The sequence below is a fragment of the Aristolochia californica genome, unplaced genomic scaffold (assembly GCF_029961685.1).
Source record: "Aristolochia californica isolate CCGP_79_NKW_82.1479 unplaced genomic scaffold, dmAriCali1.0.hap1 SCAF_8, whole genome shotgun sequence".
NCBI lineage: Eukaryota > Viridiplantae > Streptophyta > Magnoliopsida > Piperales > Aristolochiaceae > Aristolochia > Aristolochia californica.
In genome coordinates this window covers 10,019,537-10,036,372 of record NW_027182279.1, presented here as the reverse complement: position 1 = coordinate 10,036,372, position 16,836 = coordinate 10,019,537, and the positions used below count along the sequence as shown (strand labels likewise).

The following is a 16,836-nucleotide window of genomic DNA, read 5'->3' as shown; positions in this document are numbered from 1 at the left end:
AAGATGTTAGGATCAATTAGAAATTTCTTTCTTATCAAACACCATGCTATTAGGGGTTGTACTAGTGGAATTTCCCAAACATGGATAACAAAACTTTGGTGTTCATTTTTAGTGCGTGAAATAATTTTCTTCACTTACATTTATTATAGTTTTCGATTTTTTGCATATATAAACTCTAAATTTTTCATTTTGTTGTGATCTATTTGCCTTATCTTTTTGTTTACGAGAAAAAAAAGAGAGTGAAAACTCAAGTTTGGATTTGAAAAAAAATTGAACATCCAAAATGCAAATGCACAAATGCAGAGAGAGATAATTTCAAAAAGAATCCGTGATTTTTAGGGATTGTAAACTCTTTTAGATTTTTTATATATTAGGTTTTGCAATCATCGGAAAAGGGGGGGAGGAGGTGTGGGAAGGTGTGAGACATTTTTAATATAGTGTTGACTCCCAAACCATAAGTCATTTCTAACAAAAATTAAAGCCGTTACACATCATTAATCGATCAAAACCTTTACGATGATCTATGATTGTTACATCAACTTTTTGTAAATAGGCAAAAAGGGGGTTGTTTGACTCTGGTAAATATCCCACCGCACGTTAACTTGAGAATTTAATTTTTTCTACACATTTAAATTTTTGGATCATTAGGTGATTTGTATCATCTTCATGTTTTAGTCTTGCATATAGATACGCACCATGCCAACCTGTGACGAAACTCGATACCAAATATGGTAAATGTCCCCAAGACCTTTCAAGTTTGGATGGAAAATCAAAGATGCCACAAACGGGGATGGAAATTTGTTTGATAAGTCGATGAACACCACAAGGAAAATCCTTGATAAGTTCGAATAGTTCTGGCAAGAACCCAAGGAGAATGTTTTTCATTCAAAATGACGAACGTTCAAAAACTGTTTTAGAAGCCTCTATTTATAGTGGAGGCCCAAAACCCTAATTACATTCATTTAAGAAAGACTTATGGAAACCCTAACTCATGGCCCACATGCTCTTCCTCAATGAACATGTGTGGTTGGGCCCTCTTCCGGATCAACCTTGATGAGCGAAATCAGCTTTTGATCCCCTTCCTTCATGTCCACACTCGCTTCTTGTTGCATAACACTCTAGACTAAATTATTCATCATGTCTTTGCATCTTTTAGCTTGTGCCCTCGTCACTGGACCAACTGGAACTTGAGTTGGTTCATGAGTATTCCTTGTAGGCTTGATGTCCTCATCATTCCCCTCTTCTTGAGAAGGATTTGCCCTCAAATCGTCACCTACATCAAAAGGACTCAAATCAGCAATATTGAATGTAGCACTAACATTATATTCACCCGGTAAGTCATGTCTGTAAGCATTGTCATTGATCCGTTCTAGCACTTGAAATGATCCATCTCCTCAGGGCAACAACTTAGAATGTCTTTGTGCTGGAAATCTTTCTTTCCTCATATGTAACCACACCCAATCACCGCCTCAAAAATGAGCTTGGGACGTCCTTGTTAGCCTACTTGATGTATTGTTCGGTTCTCCTCTCTATGTTGGCCCGGACCCGCTCATGGAGTTGCTTCACAAATTCTGCCTTCTGCTTACCATCTAGGTTCATATGCTCAGAAACTGGTAAAGGTGATAAATCCAAAGGAGTTAAAGGATTAAAACCATAAACAATTTCAAACGGTGAGTACTGAGTAGCAGAATGGATGGTACGATTATAAGCAAACTCAACATGTGGTAAACAATCCTCCCAAGTCTTAATGTTCTTACCAATGCAGCCCTCAACAAAGTAGATAAAGTCCGATTAACTACCTCTGTTTGACCATCGGTTTGACGGTGAGAAGTAGTAGAAAATAGAAGTTTCGTACCTAGTTTGCCCCATAAGGTCTTCCAAAAGTAGCTCAAGAACTTAGCTTCCCGATCTGACACGATTGTTCGAGGCATGCCATGTAGCCGGACAATCTCCCTAAAGAACAAATCTGCAACCTGAGAAGCATCATCAGTCTTATGACAAGGAATAAAATGGGCCATCTTAGAAAATTGATTTACAACCACAAAAATTGAGTCCCTCCCACGTCAATTCCTAGGTAAACCCAAAACAAAATCCATAGAAATATCAATCCAAGGCGAACTGGGAATAGGTAGGGGGGTATAAAGTCCATGTGGCTGAACCCTTGATTTCGCTTGCCTATAAGTGACACATCTACCACAAATTCTCTCAACATCCCATTTCATGTGTGGCCAATAGAAGTGCTCCTGCAAAATAGCTAGAGTCATAGAAACTCCAAAGTGTCCCATTAAACCCCCACTATGGGATTCTCGAACTAACAAATCTCTCATTGAACAATTAGGCATACAAAATATTTTCTCTCGAAACAAGAAACCTTCATGCCAATAGAACTTACCAGCTGCAGAATTTTAACAAGCAGTAGAAATTTCACCAAAAATGTGGTCATCTGGATAAAGTTCCTTAATGTGCTCAAAACCAAGAAGTTTAGCATCAAGAGTAGAGATTAAGGCATACCTGTGTGAAAGTGCATCCGCAACCACATTTTCCTTACCTTGTTTATACCGAATGACATAAGGAAAAGTTTCAATGAACTCAACCCATCGAGCATGTCTCTTGTTCAGCTTCCATTGACCTTTCAAATGTTTCAAAGATTCATGATCTGTACGAATTACAAACTCCTTTGGCCATAAGTAGTGTTGCCATGTCTCTAATGCTCGAATCAAGGCATACAACTCTTTGTCATAAGTGGGGTAATTAAGTGTAGCCCCGCTTAGCTTCTCGCTAAAGTATGCAAGTGGCCTTCCTTCCTACATCAACACAGCTCCTATGCTTACACCAGAAGCATAACATTCAATTTCAAATGTTAGAGAAAAATCACATTCTTTCACGAACATCCTGTAAAAACTAGCAAGTCCATGAAAACTTTGAACATTACTTACATTGGAGGGTGTCGGCCACTCTTGGATGGCTTTGATCTTTTCTTCGTCAACCTCAATACCTTTATTGCTCACAAAAAAACCAAGAAAAACCATCTTATCAGAGCAGAAAGTACACTTTTTGAGGTTAGCATATAACTTCTCCTTTCTAAGCACTTCCAAAACAGATTGCAAATGAGAAACATGATCATGTAAATTCTTGCTATAAATGAGAATATCATCAAAATAAACAACAACGAATTTACCAATGAAAGCACGCAAAACATGATTCATTAAGCACATGAAAGTACCAGGTGCATTAGTTAATCCAAATGGCATAACTAAGCACTCATACAATCCATATTTGGTTTTAAAAGCGGTCTTCCATTCATCTCCTTCTTTCATTCGTAGTTGATGATACCCACTCTTAAGATCTATCTTTGAAAACAAATAAGATCCATGCAACTCATCCAACATATAATCTAAATGAGGAATATGATGTCGATACTTTACCGTTATGTTGTTGATGGCTCTACAATCAACACACATCCTCCATGTTCCATCCTTCTTTGACACTAGAATCACCGGTGCAGCACGAGGACTCATGCTTTCTCTCACGTGCCCTTTCTCCATCAATTCTTCAATTTGCCTTTGAAGCTCTTTCGTCTCCTCCGGGTTGCTCCTATATGTTGGTCGGTTTGGAATGGATGCACCGGGAACGAAATCAATTTGGTGTTCAATCCCTCGAAGAGGTGGTAACCCATGTGGTACCTCCTCGGGAAACAACTCCTCGAACTACTGCAAGAGAGAAACAACAACACTAGGCAGCACAGTGTCAAGTGGGTTAGTGTTTAAAAGAGCCTCCTTGTACATGAATACAATCATTGGCCGTCTTGAAATCATTGCTTGCTTAACCGCACTCATTTTTGCATAGAAATTGCCTTCTTTTCTTTCTACTTTTTCCTCTCTGGCCGTGTCTCTTGGTTTTCTCTCTATTTTTTTCTCACTGGTCTTGTCTCTTTCTTTTCTCTCTATTTTTTTCTCATTCTCACTATGCACATCCTCACTTTTTTTTGTACTCTCATTCTTTTGATCCCTCAATTTCTTTTGATCACTCAATTGTTGCAACCTCACTTGATCATCATATATTTTCTTTGGGCTCAACGGAGCTAGAGTGATTGTCTGCTGATTGTGCAAGAATGAGTACTTATTGGTGAAGCCGTCATGCTGCACACGCCGATCAAATTGCCATGGTCTTCCTAAAAGTAGGTGTCCAGCTTGCATGGGAACCACATCACACAATACTTCATCCTCTTATGTATCAATCTGAAATGGTACCACAACCTACTTTATGACCTTTATTTCACCACTATCATTCAACCACTGCAACTTGTATGGACGAGGGTGCTTAAGTGTCGTGAGCCCTAACTTTTCAACCATAGAAGTACTAGCAATGTTAGTGCAACTACCACCATCAATAATAACACTACATACTTTGTCTTTCACGTGACAATGAGTGTGAAAGATGTTCTCCCTCTATACTTCTTCTTTCTATTCTTGAGCTTGCAAGTTTAAGTCTCTTGTGTGCGACTAATGCAAGCAACTCGCCATGATCGGCCCCGACCTCCTCATCTCCGATGGGCACGTCCTCCAATGGTGGCATGTCAACTAGATCATCTTCATTTTCGGACTCAATCTCACCATTGTCCCATATCACCATAATTTTCTTATTCGGGCATTGACTAGCTATGTGTCCTCTCCCTTGACATTTAAAACATTTGATGTCACTAGAACGGGTTGAAGGAGGGACTGATTTACCTTGAGAGGTCGTGGTAGTGGTGGCTGTCTTGGGCTCTAGTTTGGCCTTGAAGGTGGATGAAGTTTCTTCCTTCTTTGGGTAGTTTGATCTCCAAGATGTTGTACTTGAACTCTGTGGAACTGCTCTTGGCCGTGTACCACCCCTTTGAAGTTGCCTCTAAACTTTGATAGCCATGTGCACTAAATCTTCCAACTCTACATAACAATCTCCCGATTTAACCCATTTAGAAATCTGGCCATTGTAGCCTCCCTATCCTCTTCCACATTAGCTCGAATCATTGCCATTTCCATCTCCTTATAATACTCATCAACACTTCAGTTCCCTTGATAGAAACTTTGCAGCTTGCGATAGAGATCCCGGTAGTAATGACTGGGTACAAACCGTCGCCTCATTACCCTCTTCATTTCATCCCAACTGTCAATAGGACATTCTCCATTCCGTCTCCTATTGATGTCCAACTGATCCCACCATACAATAGCATAATCTGTAAATTCAATGGCAGCTAATTTTACCTTCTTTAAGTCGGAATAATTGTGACAATCAAAAACCAATTCCATCTTTTTTTCCACTCATGGTAGGCTTCAAGATCACTCTTTCCTTGAAAAACAGGAATTTTTAGTTTGATATTCCCCAAATTACTATCTACCCGGTTCCTAGCTTCTCTATCCCGACTATATCTGCTATGGATGCCACTTCCATTCCGTTAGACTCCTCCAAATTGTCACCTTCAAATTCGCCCATATCCTCTACTTCCCTTCGAGGCCGCCTGTTCCTCACTGAGGTGTTTGGAACCAGTAGAGACTACAACCTTTGTGTCCCCTCTTCTAACCTTTCCAACCTCACCTGCATGCCTTCCATCTCTGCCCTCATCATCCGTCCCATCTCCCCCATTAATGCTTGCATTTGTAGCTTCGAAAGACCAGCCGATGGGCTCTCTTCATTTGAATTTTTCTCTTGAATAAGCGACATGATTTTGACTTTGCAAATAAGGTCAGACACACACAAAAATATATGCAAAGAAAAGGAACCTCACTACACTCCCTTACCAATCCACTTGTATTCTTCTTTGAGTTGTTTGGGAACTAATCAAACAAGAATAAGGAATTCCAACAGCGAATCAATCGAAAACAAACCAAACGAATCACAACGGAAACAAACCAAACAAATTCAGAATGGAAAAAAACCAAACAAATTCAGAATGGAAACAAACCAAATGAAACAGCACTAAAAATAGACCCAAATGACACAAATTTTTACCCGGAATGTGTTGAATTTTTACACTCAAGCGTGGGGTTTTGGAAAAAGAGGTTCTCAAATTAAACAAAAAAATAAAAGAGCGGTTTTGGTACTCTTTTTTTTTGTTTTTTTTTTCATGATCCTCGACACTTTCTTCATTTCTTTCTTTTCCTTTTGTTCTTCCTTTCTTTCTTTTCTAAATAAACACACTGGAATATGAAACGAGTCTCAAGATAGAGTAATTCGGAAACCCCTTTTTTTTTTTTCTTGGCAATGACTAAAATAGTCATTCTTCTTTGTTTTTTTTTTGTTTTTAAACACTGGACTCAAACACTAATACTACAAAAATGACAGAAATCAAGACAACGAAAATAGGATAGAAATCAAGAAAGACAAGAATAACAATCTGGCCAATTTTTTTTTATTATAGCTGAAATACATAAACAAAGAAAAGGAGGGAAAAAAATAGATAGGCATAATGGAAACAAAAAGGATAGACAAACCTGAGAAACCAAAGCTCTGATTACCAACTGATACGAACCACGCCAACCTGTGATGAAACCCGATACCAAATATGGTAAATGTCCCCAAGACCTTTCAAGTTTGGATGAAAAATCGAAGACGCCACAAATGGGGATGGAAATCCTTTTGATAAGTCGATGAACGCCACAAGAAAAATGCTTGATAAGTTTGAATAGTTCTGGCAAGAACCCAAAGAGAATGTTTTTCACTCAAAATGACAAACGTTCAAAAACTGTTTTAGAAGCCTTTATTTATAGTGGAGGCACGAAACCCTAATTACATTCATTTAAGAATGACTTAAGGAAACCCTAACTCGTGGCCCACATGCTCTTCCTCAAAGCACATGTGTGGCTGCTGGGGCCTCTTTCGGATCAACCTTGATGAGCGAAATCAGCCTTTGCTCCCCTTCCTTCGTGGCCACACTCGCTTCTTGTTGCATAACTCTCTGGACTAAATTATTCATCATGTCTTTGCATCTTTTAGTTTGTGCCCTCGTCACTGGACCAACTGGGAACTTGAGTTGGTTCATGAGTATTCCTTGTAGGCTTGATGTCCTCATCACATATCCATAGTTAAAACATGTTAGTATCAATTAGAAATCTCTTTCTTATAAAATTCCAAGCTATTAGGGGTTGTACTAGTAGAATTTCCCAAACATGGAAAATAAAACTTTGGTATTCATTTTTAGTGGGTGACAAAATTTTCTTCACTTACATTTATAATAGTTTTCAATTTTTTGCATACATAAACACTAAAATTTTTATTTTGTTATGATCTATTGGCCTTATCTCTTTGTTTATGAGAAAAAAGGGAGAGAGAAAACTCAAGTTTGAATTGGAAAAAAAAGTTGAACATCCAAAATGGATATGCACAAATGCTGAGAGAGATAATTCCAAAAAGTATCTGTGATTTTTCAAGCTTGTAAACTCTCTTATTTTTTTATATATTAGGTTTTGTAATCATCAGAAAAGGGGGCAGCAAGGGATTTTTAACTAAGTGTTGACTCCCAAACCATAAGTCATTTCTAACAAAAATTATAGCCATTACACATCATTAATCGATCAAAACCTTTACGATGACCTATAATTGCTAGGTCTGCTTTTTGTAAGTAGGCAAAATATGGGTTGTTTTGCTCGGTTGAATATCCCACCGCACATTAACTTGAGAATTTAAGTTTTTCTACTCCTTGAAATTTTTGGATCATTAGGTCATTTGCATCTTCAACATGTTTCAGGCATGCATATCCATATTTAAAACATGTTAGGATGATTTAGAAATCTCTTTCTTATCAAATTCCAAGCTATTAGGGGTTGTACTAGTGGAATTTTCCAAACATGGATAACAAAACTTTGGTAGTCATTTTTAGTGGGTGAGAAAATTTTATTCACTTACATTTATAATAGTTTTCAATTTTTTGCATGCATAAACTCTAAAATTTTTATTTTGTTGTGATCTATTTACCTTATCTCTTTGTTTACGAGAAAAAAAAAGGGAGGGTGAAATCTCAAGTTTGGATATGAAAAAAAATTGAACATCCAAAATGGAAATGCACAAATGCTAAGAGAGATAATTCCAAAAAGTATATGTGATTTTTAAGGATTTTAAACTCTTTTAGTTTTTTTATATATTAGGTTTTGCAATCATCGAAAAAGGGGGGGGGTTGGGATTTTGTAAGTCATTTCTAACAAAAATTATAGCCATTACGCATCATTAATTGATCAAAACTTTTACGATGATCTATGATTGTAAGGTCTGCTTTTTTTAAATGGTAAAAAAGTAGGTTGTTTGGCTCGGGTGGATATCCCACTGCACGTTAACATGAGAATTTAATTTTTTCTACTCCTTGAAATTTTTTGATCATTAAGTCATTTGCATCTTCAACATGTTTCTGATATGCATATCCATATTTAAAACATGTTACGATCAATTAGAAATCTCTTTCTTATAAAATTCCATGCTATTAGGTGTTGTGCAAGTGGAATTTCCCAAACATGGATAACAAAAATTTTGATGTTCATTTTTAATGCTCGAAAAAATTTTCTTCACTTACTTTTATTATTGTTTTCAATTTTTTGTATACAAACTCTAAAATTTTCATTTTGTTGTGATCTATTTTCCTTATCTTTTTGTTTACAAGATAAATGGGAGAGTGAAAACTCAAGTTTCTATTTGAAAAAAAAATGAATATTCAAAATGGAAATGCACAAATTCAGAGAGATAATTCCAAAAAGTATCTGAGATTTTTAAGGATTGTAAACTCTTTTAGTTTTTTTATATATTTGGTTTTACAATCATCGAAAAAGGGGGTGCGATGCATTTTTGATTGAGTGTTGACTCCCTAACCATAAGTCATTACTTAAAAATATTGTTACACATAATTAATCGATCAAAACCTTTACGTTGATATATGATTGTTACGTCAGCTTTTTGTAAATAGGCAAAAAGTGGGTTGTTTGGCCTTGGTAAATATCCCACCGCATGTTAACTTGAGAATTTAAGTTTTTCTAATCCATGAAAATTTTGGATCATTAGGTCATTTGCATCTTCAACATTTTTCAGGCATGCATATCCATATTTAAAACAAGTTACGATCAATTAGAAATCTCTTTCTTATAAAATTCCATGCTATAACAAAAACTTTGGTGTTCATTTTTAATGCTCGAAATAATTTTCTTCACTTACATTTATTATAGTTTTCAATTTTTTGCATACATAAACTCTAAAATTTTCATTTTGTTGTGATCTATTTACCTTATTTTTTAGTTTACGAGAAAAATGGGAGAGTGAAAACTCAAGTTTCGGTTTGAAAAAAATTGAACATCCAAATGGAAATGCACAAATTCAGAGAGAGATAAATTCAAAAAGTATCTGAGATTTTTAAAGATTGTAAGCTCTTTTAGTTTTTTTACATGTTAGGTTTTGCAATCATCATAAAAGGTGGGGAGGGGGGGGGGAGGCATTTTTGACTGAGTGTTGACTCCCAAACCATAAGTCATTTCTAACAAAAATTATAGCCATTACACATAATTAATCAATCAAAACCTTTATGTTGATCTATGCTTGTTACGTCACCTTTTTTTAAAAAGGCAAAAAGTGGGTTGTTTGGCTCGGGTAAATATCCCACCGCACGTTAACTTGAGAATTTTATTTTTTCTACTCGAAAATTTTGGATCATTAGGTCATTTGCATCTTCAACATGTTTTAGGCATGCATATCCATATCTAAAGCATGTTAGGATCAATTAGAAATCTCTTTCTTATAAAATTCCACCAAGCTATTAAGGGTTGTACTTGAGGAATTTCCCAAACATGGATAATAAAACTTTGGTGTTCATTTTTAGAGCGTGAAATAATTTTCTTCACTTACATTTATTATAGTTTTTTATTTTTTGTAAACATAAACTCTAAAATTTTCATTTTTTTATGATGTATTGGCCTTATCTCTTTGTTTACGAGAAAAAAGGGAGAGTTAAAACTCGATTTTGGATTTGAAAAAAAATTGAACATCCAAAAATGCAAATGCAAAGAGAGATAATTCCCAAAAGTATCTCCGATTTTTGGGAATGTAAACTCTTTTAGGTTTTTATATATTAGGTTTTGGAATCATCTGAAATAGGGGGTGAGGCAGTTTTTAACTGAGTGTTGGCTACTTAACCTTAAGTCATTTCTAACAAACATTATAGCCATTACGCATCATTAATTGATCAAAATATTTATGATGATCTATGATTGTTAGGTCAGCTTTTTGTAAATGCGCAAAAAGTGGGTTGTTTGGCTCGGTTGAATATCCCACCGCATGTTAAGTTGAGAATTTAATTTTTTCTACTCCCTCAAATTTTTGAATCATTAGGTCATTTGCATCTTCAACATGTTCTAGGCATGCATATCCATATTTAAAACATGTTAGGATCAATTAGAAATCTCTTTCTTATCAAATTCTAAGCTATTAGGGGTTGTACTAGTGGTATTTCCCAAACATCGATAACAATACTTTGGTGTTCATTTTTAGTGCGTCAAAAAAATTTCTTCACTTACATTTATTATAGTTTTCAATTTTTGGCGTACATCAACTCTAAAATTTTCATTTTGTTGTGATCTATTTGCCTTATCTTTTTGTTTATGAGAAAAAGGGGACAGTGAAAACTCAAGTTTGTATTTGAAAAAAAATTGAACATCCAAAATGCAAATGCACAATTGCAGAGAGAGATAGTTCAAAAAAGAATATGTATTTTTTAGAGAATGTAAACTCTTTTAGTTTTTTATATATTTGGTTTTGCAATCATTGGAAAAGGGGGGGCGAGGCATTTTTAACTCAGTGTTGACTCCCAAACCATAAGTCATTTCTAACAAAAATTATAGCCATTACGCATCATTAATCAATCAAAACCTTTACGGTGATCAATGATTGTTAGGTCTGCTTTTTGTAAATGGACAAAAAGTTAGGTTGTTTGGCTCGGGCGAATATCCCATTGCACGTTAACATGAGAATTTAATTTTTTCTACTCTTTAAATTTTTTTGGTCATTAGGTCGTTTGAATCTTCAACATGTTTAAGGCATGCATATCCATATTTAAAACATGTTAGGATCAATTCGAAATCTCTTTCTTATAAAATTTGAAGCTATTACGTGTTGTGCTATTGGAATTTCCCAAACATGGACAACAAATACTTTGGTGTTAATTTTTAATGCGTGAAATTTTTTTCTTTATTTACATTTATTATATTTTTCAATTTTTTTTCAAACATAAACTCTAAAATTTTCATTTTGTTGTGATCTATTTGCCTTATCTTTTTTATTACAAGAAAAATGGGAGAGTAAAAACTCAAGTTTGGATTTGAAAAAAAGTTGATCATCCAAAATGGAAATGCACAAATGATGAGAGAAAAAATTCCAAAAAGTATATGCGATGTTTAAGGATTGTAAACTCTTTTAGATTTTTAAATATTAGGTTTTGCAATCATCGGACAAGGGGAGCGAGGCATTTTTAAGTGAGTGTTAACTCCTAAACCATAAGTCATTTCTAACAAAACTTAAAGCCGTTACACATCAATAATCAATCAAAACCTTTACAATGATCTATGATTATTGGGTCTGATTTTTTTAAATAGGTAAAAAGTAGGTCGTTAGGGTCTGGTAAATATCCCACCGCACATTAACTTGAGAATTTAATTTTTTCTACTCCGTGAAATTTTTGGATCATTAGAACATTCGTATCTTCAACATGTTTCTAGCATGCATATCTATATTTAAAACATGTTAGGATCAATTAGAAATCTCTTTCTTATAAAATTCCACCAAGCTATTACGGGTTGTACTAGTAGAATTTCCCAAATATGGATAACAAAACTTTGGTGTTCATTTTTTGTACGTGAAATAATTTTCTTCACTTAAATTTATTATAGTTTTCATTTTCTTGCATAAATAAACTCTAAAATTTTTATTTTGTTGTGATCTATTTACCTTATCTTTTTCTTTACGAGAAAAAAGGGAGAGTGAAAACTCAATTTTGGATTTGAAAAACAAATTGAACATCCAAAATGCAAGTCCAAAAATGCAAAGAGTGATAATTCCCAAAAGTATCTGAAATTTTTAGGGATTGTAAACTCTTTTAGTTTTTTATATATTAGGTTTTGTAATCATTGGAAAAGGAGAGGCGAGGCATTTTTTACTGAGTGTTGACTCCCAAACCATCAATCATTTCTAACAAAAATTATAGTCGTTACGCATCATTAAATGATCAAAAAATTTACGATGATCTATTATTGTTAGGTCAGCTTTTTGTAAATGCGCAAAAAGTGGGTTGTTTGGCTTGGTTGAATATCCCACCGCACGTTAACTTGAGAATTTAATTTTTTCTACTCCTTGAAATTTTGGGATCATTAGGTCATTTGCATCTTCAACATGTTTCAGGCATGCATATCCATATTTAAAACATGTTAGGATCAATTAGAAATCTCTTTCTTATCACATTCCAAGCTATTAGCTACTAGTGGAATTGCCCAAACATCGATAACAAAACATTGGTGTTTATTTTTTGTGTGTGAAAAAATTTTATTCACTTACATTTGTTATAGTTTTCAATTTTTTGCATACATAAACTCTAAAATTTTCATTTTTTTGTGATCTAGTGTGATACGAACCACGTCAACCTGTGACGAAACCCGATACCAAATCTGGTAATCGTCCCCAAGACCATTCAAGTTTGGATGAAAACTGCGACCCGTTGCTTAACAAAGCAAGAACCTTGGTATAGTGAAGACGCCACAAACGCGGATGGACAAGCCGTTTGATAAGTCGATTTTGAACGCCAGAAGGAAATACTTGATAAGTTCGAAAAGTTCTTTCTAGAACTCAAGAAGAATAACTCTCAATTTCAATGATGATCAAAGGTTTTTAAATCCGTGTACAAGTCCTCTATTTATAATGGAGGACGTGGTAGAATCTAGATAGAATAAACCCTTTCCCTAATTACATTCAATTAAAGAAAACTACTTACGGTAAATTGATGTAAATAGAATCCTAATATATTGCAAACGAGATCTTCCAAGATATGTTGCCAACTCGTGGATATCCTTGTGGATCCCACAAGATCTTCTAACCACCTACCCTTCTAGGATAGATTGCCAACTTGTGGCTATCCTTGTGGGACCCACGAAATTGCATGGTGGGTCCCACGAAATAACAAAGTAAAACCAACCTATGTTGGTGGGTCCCACTAGCTTGTGACTCCATGGTGGGTCCCATAATATAACAGCGTAAAACCATCCTTTGTTCGCATCATCCCCCCCCCCCCCCCCCCCCCACCCCCTCTCTTGAGAAGGATTTGTCCACAAATCCTCACATGGGTCGACGTTACTCATTTGTTGCAGCCTCACTTCATCCTCGTATACTTGTTTTGGTGTCATCAGAACTAGAATGTTGGTTGTTGATTGGTGAAGCTATCATACTGCACACATTTGTCAAATTGGCACGGTCTCCCTAAGAGGAGATGTCTAACTTGCATTGGTACCACATCACACAATACCTCATCCTCCAATTTATCAATTCGTAACGGTACAACAACCTGTGTCGTAACCCTTACTTCACCACTATCATTCAACCATTACAGTATGTATGGATGAGGGTGCTTAAGAGTTGTGAACCCTAGCTTTTCAATCATGGAACTACTAGAAACATTAGTGCAACTACCGCCATCGTAATAGCACTACATACCTCTTCTTTCACATGGCAGTGAGTGTAAAAGATATTCTCCCATTGTACTTCTGCTTCCTCTTCTTTAGCTGGCAAGCTTAAGGAACCTTGTATGACTAGTCCAAGCATCTCACAATTATCTGCTCCGAACTCCTCAACTCTGATGGGGGCATCTTCCAATGGTGGCATATCATCTAGATCAACTTCGCCTTCATAACCAATTTCACCATTTTCTTGGATCATTATAACTTGCTGGTTTGGACATTTGCTAGTTATGTGTCCTTTCCCCTGACATTTGATACATTTAATCTCACTAGAATGAATCGAAAGAGGAACTGATTTACCTTGAGATGTTGTGGTACTGGTGGCTGTTTTGGGCTCATGTTTGGCCTTGACGGTGGACGGATTTTCTTCTTTCTTTGGGTAGTTTGATCTCCACGGTGTTGTGCTTGAATTCTGTGGAACTGGTTTTGGCCATATACCACCCTTCTTGAGTTGCCTCTCAACTTTGATAGCCATATACACCAAATCTTCTAATCCCATATAATGGTGTATCTCAATTACGTTAGCAATCTCTCGGTTTAAACCATTCAAAAATCTGATCATTGTCGTCTCCCGATCCTCCTCCACATTGGCTCTAATCATAACCATCTCCATCTCTTTATAATAATCATAAACGCTTTGGTTACCATGATAGAGACCTTTATAATAATCTTGGTAGTAATAACTTGGCACATATTGTTGTCTCATCACTTTCTTCATCTCATCCCAATTTTTAGTAGGACATTCTCCATTCCGCCTCCTATTGATGCACAACTGGGCCCACTACACAATAGTATAATCAGTAAATTCTATTGCAGCGAGTTTTACCTTCTTGAATTCGGAGAAGTCGTGACAATCGAAAACCAACTCCATCTTCTTTTCCCACTCGAGGTATGCTTCGGGATCACTTCTTCCTTGAAACGCAGGAATTTTCATCTTGATACTTCCCAACTTGTTATCTACCCTGTTCCTTGCTTCTCGATTCCGGTCATATCTCCTATGGCTGGCCATTGACATCCTATCATACTCCTCGAAATCGTCAAATTTGCCCATATCTTCAACTTCCCTTCGGTACAACTTGTTCCTCCTTGGGATATTCGGAATAAGTGATTGTTGCACCCGTTGTGCTCCATTTTCTGCCCTATCCAACTTCCCATGTATATATTTTAACTCCTCCCTCATCATCCGTCTCATCTCCCCCACTAATGCTTGTATTTACAGATTCGGAACACCGGATGATGAAATCTCTTGATCTTGCGGCATGATAGAAAATCTGAAAACAAGGTTACAATAACATGCAAAAGAGACTAGGTCCAATACACCTTTTTTTTTTTTACTTTGACCCGAATTGACTCACTGAGTTGACCCAGTCCGAGTTGGCCTAGGAAAACTCTCTCTTTTTTTTTTTTACCTTAGTTGACCCAGTTCGAGTTGTCCTGGGTGGACTCGGTTCAGTCAACCCGGTCCGGCACTTGGCTCACTGTGTTGAAAAGGCGTGACCCGGAGCTGATTAAATTTTCCTAACTTAGGAACAAATTTAATCAGGCAACAGTGACGTCTTCAACCTCCTTCCTTCTGCCGAATCCCGAACAGTGCGGTGCTCGGTAAGTTTGGGAAATTTGTCACCAGCTGATCTTCCCTCATGACATCAAATATTGTGGGCGACGGTCGTCTTTTTCTCTCACGACACCGAACAGAGCTGGTATTCTCCCTCACGGCACAAAAACAGAGGCAAAAGAAGGGCTTCGTCTTCCTCATGGCACAATCCTGTGGTTTTACGACGATAAACGAATGTCCGATTTGCCTTTCGAAAGGTCAGTGATAATCTGATAGGCTCAGTGGTCGTCGTCTTCGTCGGTGCAATTTTTTTTCTTCGTCATCTTCTTCGGCAACGGCACTGAACATAACTTCTCTTTCTCCGGTGACGACATCGAGAAGGCTTCTTCGGCGACAGTGCAGAGCTTATCCTTCTTCGGCAACGCACGAACAGAGAGAAAAAAAAAACTCCTCCTCCTCGGAATAGGGAAGTTCTTCGCGAGCCTCAACAACGTTTCTCTCTCTCTCTCTCTCTTTTTCTCAGCAACGACTATCTTCAGTCGTTCTTTTGCTTAAGTTTTTTTTTTGGGATTTTTTTTTGACAAAAAAGAAAGTAAACAACAAAAAAAAGGATAGGCAAACTTGGTAAACCAAAGCTCTGAGACCAACTGATACGAACCACGTCAACCCATGAAGAAACCTGATACCAAATCTGGTAATCGTTCCCAAGACCTTTCAAGTTTGGATGGAAACGGAGACCCGTTGCTTAGCAAAGCAAGAACCTTGGTATAGTGAAGACACCACAAACGGCAATGGAAATTCGTTTGATAATACATTTTGAACGCCATAAGGAAAAATCCTTGATAAGTTCTTCAGTTCTTGAGTTCTATAATTCTCAATTTCTATAATGATCAAAGGTTTTTAAATCCATGTACAAGTCCTCTATTTATAATGGAGGACGTGGTAGAATCTAGATAGAATAAACCCTTTCCCTAATTACATTCAATTAAAGAAAACTACTTACGGTAACTTGATGTAAATAGAATCCTAATATATTGCAAACGAGATCTTCCGAGATATGTTGCCAACTCGTGGATATCCTTGTGGATCCCACAAGATCTTCTAACCACCTGCCATTCTAGGATAGATTGCCAACTTGTGGCTATCCTTATGAGTCCCACGAAATCTCATGGTGGGTCCCACCAATTTCTGACTCCATGGTTGGTCCCACATTGTAGTAGAGTAAATTTTGTCGATGTTTTCATGGTGGGTCCCATTAGCTTGTGCCTCCATGGTGGGTCCCGCAATATAACAGAGTAAAACCAACCTATGTTGGTGGGTCCCACTAGCATGTGACTCCATGGTAGGTCCCACAATATAACAGTGTAAAACCATCCTTTGTACGCATCATATTGGCATTATCTTTATGTTTAGGAGAAAAAAGGGACAGTGAAAACTCAAGTGTGGATTTTAAAAAAAATTGAACATCCAAAATGCAAATGCACAAATGCAGAAAGAGATAATTCCAAAAAGAATCTGTATTTTTTAGGGATTGTAAACTCTTTAAGTTTTTTATAT

At 36.6% G+C, this 16,836-nt stretch overlaps 1 pseudogene; it reads right to left on the bottom strand.

The window, feature by feature from the left end:
• Window positions 1-1,118: 1,118 nt before the first annotated feature.
• LOC137938296 (uncharacterized) lies at window positions 1,119-14,904 on the bottom strand (annotated as a pseudogene).
• Between the last annotated feature and the right edge of the window lie 1,932 nt (window positions 14,905-16,836).